We start from the raw sequence: 6378 nt of genomic DNA, 5'->3' as shown, positions 1-6378 counted from the left end.
TGACAAAATAAAAGTATTTTATATATATATATATATATATATATATATATAATAGTTTTACGTCAAATGGATAAGGAAATTACAGTGCCTTGAATTCATTAAGTAATGTTTTATTTCGTTCTAACCTGTAACTCGGGAAATGTAACGGAAAAAAAGCCTATTGTTTTTATTACTTAAAACCAATAAATTTTTAAGCCCTGATTTTAGACATACATGAGATAATATATTATTGTTTGACTAAACGTTTAAAAATAACGCTAGAAATGTTATAATTAAGGGAATTAAACATAGGCCTAGGCATTTGAAAATACATAATGAAATGTGTATTTTTCAAGCCATAATTCCAAAAAGAAAGAGAAGCATCGGACTTAATGCATAACATATTGAAGACACATTGCTGTGACATTTATTAGGAACACCAACATAGCAGGAAAGCTAATGTTTTGTGTTATTAAGCACAAATTAAGGAAAGTAAAACAAACTTTAACGTTTCAATAGCTAAAAGCACGGTGTTGTCTGCGGTGTTGTATTTGGTGGGGCGGGAGCAGCTGTGTTTTTGTTTTTGGTTTGGCAGAATTTGTCCAGTCATGACGCGCCAGTCGTTAAGTGTGTAGACTGACTCAGTCATTAGGTGTGTGCTCCTCTCTGGCTGTCAAATAATCTGCTCCAGTTGATGGAGACGGTCTTTTAGTGTGTTGAGATCTGGGCTGCGTTTCCCGAAACCTTCTTAACGCTACATCGTTTGTAAGTTATACCTTAAGTTGTCTCTTTACGTTAATACGTGTTTCCCGAAACGTTATTAGTTAAGTATACCTTCTGTAAGTCATTCGTTCGTAAGGTTAGTCTGGACCACTCTTAGCTATACCTTATCGCTGTTCACAGTTCACTCCGCTAGTGGCCACCACTGTGCAAAAAGCTTCTTCACATTTCAGTCGATACGATTGTAATTCTGTGGCAAGAAAAAGTGCAGAACCAAATAAATATTACAATTCTAAAGTTGTAATACACCCAGTGTTCAATTAGTGTTCAATAAATTTAAGTGTTTTTATGCAAAGAATAAAACGGTCATTACACTGATGGTTGTTAGTTTTTCCATTATAATATACAAAGGCACATCGGCTGGCAAACCATTAGGCAGCACATAATTAGGAGTCTATTCAAAGGGAATGAATGTGATGGGGAGTTTGGTCAAACTATGGCAGCGAGACAGCGAATAGTTGTCCTAAATCAAAGACGGCTGCGTCCGCGGAGCCAGTTAGTGTATGTGCATTATTTCATAATAGTGTTAGAATAGCTACCATGTCAAAAGATACAATTCTACAAAAATGTCGCCTGGCACGGGAGCAAATTCAGCAGCTTTTACATCTTGTTGGTCAAACTTTGTCGAGACAAACTCGACGGAGCTAACCCCCTAAGCCCCGAAATTCTGGGGGGGGGGAGTTAGGACGATTCTAAGGGCCCTCAGAGATCTGTTTTATTAGTAGTAACAGTAGTAGTAGTAGTAATGTAATTACATGTAATTATAAATGTGTCTACCAAAGACTTACAAATTAAACAAAATTACGGCTTATTTCTGCATTTCCAGCAAAATTATCCCCCCATTCACTGCATGGTTTCGTCCCGTCCCCCCTCGAACTCGAAGACATCTCTAATTTGACAGTTTACCATCTGATCTCGCTCGTGACTCTTAGCTACCTAAGAGTCACGAGCGAGATCAGATGGTAAACTGTCAAATTAGAGATGTTTTCGAGTTCGAGGGGGGCAAACCGAGCCGGACGATTTGGTCAGTTGCACATTTTAGTTTTGCTACAGAAAATCTACAAATTCACAATCTGATTAGCCTACATAGAGCAGCAGCAGGAAGCGCGTGAGGTTGTCATGGCAACCAGATACACTGCTCACGAATTATGGCTGAGCTTCTATTTTGCCACACTAAGCTTAGCAATAAACACATTGAAAATAATACACAATAAACATGTCTCAAATGAGGCTTTTATTAAGCAAATCAATGAGTGAATTTCTCATCCACTGTTTAAAAAAATACTTTAGCTGGGTTTCCACAAGCAGGGTCACAGTTATCTACAGTGTAAGAAGCTAAAGGTTTTTGGGTTAAGGTTCATAATGTAGAACATTTTTAACATTGTATGCTGTATGGCATAGGTAGCTAGCAAACAAGGAATACAGCTGTTAAGCTAATAGTCACATTTAGCTGAGTAAGATCATGATTGAGAAATGTTGGATACTGCTGGAAATGCTGGTGTTATGGGGTATCCTATTTATTATTTTAGGATTTTTTTGTTTGCCCCAGTGAAGCATTTCTATTAATATAACTGATTAAGTAGTCAAACTCATTCCATATCAGCAGAATAGTGTGGTACAGAAAGTCTATGTCCATAAAACAGGTTCTGAATGAATTATGTTACTGATACCTAATGGTCAAAAGCAATAGCAAAAGTAATAGGTCAATATTATTAAATTGCAGACAAAGAATTTTAATAGCTAGGCTGGCTTGCACACTATATTGCCAAAAGTATTGGGACACACCCTTCTAATGAACAGGTTTGACTACTTTAGTAATTTCCATGAGTACAAATCTTAATGTTTAAGCATATAATGCTATTCTAGTGAATTGTGTGCTTCTAATTTTATACCAATAGTTTGAACAGCACCCTTTTCTATTCTAACACGGCAATGCCTCTGTGTATTAGGCAAGGTTAAAAAAAAGATTGATTCAGTCAGTGTGGAAGAACTTGACTGGTCTGCACAAAGCCAAGTCCTAATCCCAGCTGAACACCTCTGGTGTGACTTTAAATGCAGACCTTGAGCCAAAAACTCATCACCAAACACCTGTGACTTGTATTGTATTGGACACTCCCTTCTTTAGAACAGAAAAGGGCACTTCCAAAACTGTGGCATCAAAGATGGAAACATAATTCATTTAAACATTTTATTTCCATTTTTTTTGCCACAGTTTTGGAAGTGTCTAAAATAATTGTACGCATATGTACAAGTCATTGGTGTTTGTCGATGAGTTTTTTTGAGTTTTATTGAGTTTTCCCAATACTTTGGGCAATATAGTGTATGTTTGGTGTGGTAGGGGGCAATAAGTTTAAAATAAATACAAAGAAACAACAGTTTTGATTTTTGCTTATCCTATTTATTCATTAAATAAAAAACAATCACTGTCAGGACAGATAATAAAACAACGTGCTTAAAACTACTTTACATGTAAACATTACCATTACCAAAGTAGTTAGAAAAAAAAGAATTGGTCATTTATTACACGTGGTTGCTCATTTTATTTATTTATTTATTTTTGGCCCCATTTTCTTCCAGACTGTGGCTGAGAATTATTCAGTTTTACAACCTCTTCCAAATTAGGCTTCTCTCCCTGTCATCCTTTCTTGCCATCTTTGCAAAAAAAGCTGTGATTTTTCTACTGGCCTTCATAGCTTTGTAAGATAAGATGCTTTTTTTGCTAGACCTGATAATTATTTTGGTATATAATTATATAAATATTAAAGAGTACCATTAAAAAAGTAGCATTAAAATGCATTTAACTAATAGTATAATTTTCTACCATATACGATTGAATAAAATTAGCAGCTAGATAACAGCAACTTGCTTTGTGCTTTGGTCTGGTTTCACTTCACTCCAGTCTAAACTAAATGATTTTATAGGTAATTTTCTACACATTGTCATATAAATAACATGAAAATACAGATTTATTAAGGCTAAATCTTACTAACCACTCTTGCTAAATGGGGTAAACACACTTACGATCTCATTTCTGAGGTGTTCTGAGTAAATTATTTGTTATAAACCGATTCAGACAGTGATGTTTTGTGAGTTCAGTGTTGGAAAGATCACTTGTTTTAACCATTCATTAAAATGAATTGGTTCTAAGGAGTCGTTAGGTCGCGAATCGGTCGGACATTAGCGCACATGGACGTGATGTGTGACAATCCCGGCTGTTAGGACATTGCAAAAATTTGTGTCAACACAGAAAACGCTTCATCACTGCACAGGATTTTTATTCGTTAACTGAAAGTTTGGTTTATGTCAGCTGCATGTGTGGAACGCTTGTCAGAGAGGATAAGGTGACATGTTTTTTGAGCGCAACTCACACCCAGCGGTAATTCAGGGGAAAAAAATCCCCGAATGCGCCACATGAAACAAGGATTCGGTCTTCCGACCTTTACCATTTTAGTAATATGTCTGAGGGAGAGAGAGGGTTTGAAGACAGAGAGAGAGAGGGAGGGGCTCTCTGCTCTTTCTCTCCTTCAGGTAACATGCGCAGCAGTCATTTACATCACTCATAAATCACATTAACTGATCAAAAAAGGCTTTGGCGGGAAAAAAAAATTAGTTTTGGCGGCCGCCCAAAAAATTTTAATGCAGGAAAATCCCTGCATATGGGCCGGGGCAGTGTGGGGGCCCGCCGAGTTGGGGGGAACCTTTAATTGAAACGAGGGAACGAATAGAGCCCTGCATGGGCCCGGCCTTTGTCCAACAGCTTATGAGAATTCTCGGCCCGAGACCGGCTGGATATCGTGTCTTTTTTTCTCTCTCTCTTTCCTATTACACAGCTATTAAATTAGATCAGTTTTGGTTTTTAATGGCAAAGTGGTCATATTTCTTTTTGCTTCTTTATTAAGTTAATTTAGAAATATGTTTGGGACATTTTATGTTTGTTAAATTCAAGTTTTTGTTTTTGACCAAGCGGCAGCGGCAGACAGTGAGTTGAGCATATGTTTGATCAATTTAGCCTTCTCAAACCAACACGACTTGCCTAAAATAAACAGACATAAAACACTCCATGCATTTCACAGTATTAATTTAAACATTTAACCCAGATAAATGAGCACTATTAGGCACATATCCAATCGTTTGTGCAGAGAGTGGAAGCTAAAGCGCGCTTTGCAGGACATGGTGGCGCCAGCGGGATCACTTGCATTTTTTTTTTAATAACAGTGGAAACTTAAAAATACACAGATATTTTTGCTCATAAAAAAATAAGGAAAACAAACAGGATGCGCTTTCTGTCCTCTTGGTCTTGAGCAGGAGCGCTTCACTGACATGATAAATATATCTATAGAATGCTTTAAATTACTATTCTAAAGCGAAATAATTCAAATCGAAAACAAAAGCTCTCTCATTATGTAATCCGTAAAGATGCATTTATCTCTAAAGGCATGTCCAATGAGGAGATGGCGAGTCAGGTTCGTCAAATTCATTTTTGCTTTGAAGCATATTTCCTACATTACTTCTTTTATTCATTTTTTTTGTTGAGTCATTTAATTTAGATGTGTATTTCTATTTTTTTCTGCCCTTTTTAATTATTTCAATTATAAATTAATAAAAAAAGAGTAATAAAGTGTACAATAAAGAGCAATCAAATCCTTATATTATAATCACATTGCACTTGAATAAAGTTAAAGGTGTAATCTGCCAATTCACCTGCAGGTGACCGCATAACTCTCTTTTCTTACGATGGACTTAGGGCTTTACGATTACTCCAGAGCACTCGTAGGATGCACTTAGGGCTTTACGATTACTCCAGAGCACTCGTAGATCTACGATGATTTTCAAGTGGTACTTAAGTTTATGATGCTTTTGGGAAACAGACCGTAATATTAAGATCAGTCGTACGATCGTTTTTACGAACTTCTTAGGCTTACGAAGCTTTTGGGAAACGCAGCCAAGGTTTGTTTTACTTTTCTTAGTTTGTGCTTAATTTAACAAAAACATTAGCTTTCCTGCTATGTTGGTGTTCCTAATAAATGTCACAGCAATGTAACAAATTAGCTCAAAAGGAAATGTATATAAATAATTACAATTAATTATGATTAATTACAAGTATTTATATCAGCTGCCAGTAGTAACTGTAGCAGAATTAAATTGCCATCAACAAATCTGTTCATCCAGCGAACATTCAGTGTAAGTTCATATCAACTCTAGGAAAGAAATATTTCCGTGGCTACAGAAAATACTTTCCTACAGTATTAATGCATTAGAGCATGTAGTAAGGATCAAAATCGTAAAGGGACAATTAATTTGCAAGGCAGAATCAGAAATGTGTGCACAAGAGTTTTAATAACTAAACACTAACACAAACTAGTCTAACAAACAAACAAACAAACAATCAATCACTCATACAGGGGAAAGGGCAAATGAGACTTGATGGATGAAGCCATCAGGAAAACCAGAGAATGAAGCTATGAAAAGAGTCAGTTAACCACCTGAGTAAAACTATCAGGCCGTCTTAGAACGGGGTCTACAGCTTATACTAAACCTCTGTTTTGTTTAGTTAAATGTACGATACTTGCATTGCATTGGCCTGGAACGAGCGTACGGATGCAGTCTCGGATGAAAGTC

At 36.4% G+C, this 6378-nt stretch overlaps 1 long non-coding RNA gene across 1 annotated transcript in view; it reads left to right on the top strand.

The window, feature by feature from the left end:
• Positions 1 to 4218: 4218 nt before the first annotated feature.
• LOC107660461 (uncharacterized) overlaps positions 4219 to 6378 on the top strand; it is a 13917-nt gene continuing 11757 nt past the window's right edge. The window contains exons 1-2 of the long non-coding RNA XR_001631004.1: positions 4219 to 4234; positions 4628 to 4629. This is a non-coding gene — a long non-coding RNA (uncharacterized LOC107660461). The remainder of the gene's footprint in view (positions 4235 to 4627; positions 4630 to 6378) is intronic.

Source organism: Sinocyclocheilus anshuiensis, unplaced genomic scaffold (genome assembly GCF_001515605.1).
Source record: "Sinocyclocheilus anshuiensis isolate Anshui unplaced genomic scaffold, SAMN03320099.WGS_v1.1 scaffold2361, whole genome shotgun sequence".
Classification (NCBI taxonomy): Eukaryota; Metazoa; Chordata; class Actinopteri; order Cypriniformes; family Cyprinidae; genus Sinocyclocheilus; species Sinocyclocheilus anshuiensis.
The sequence above is the reverse complement of the archived record's forward strand: the minus strand, read 5'-3'. Positions and strand labels throughout refer to the sequence as shown.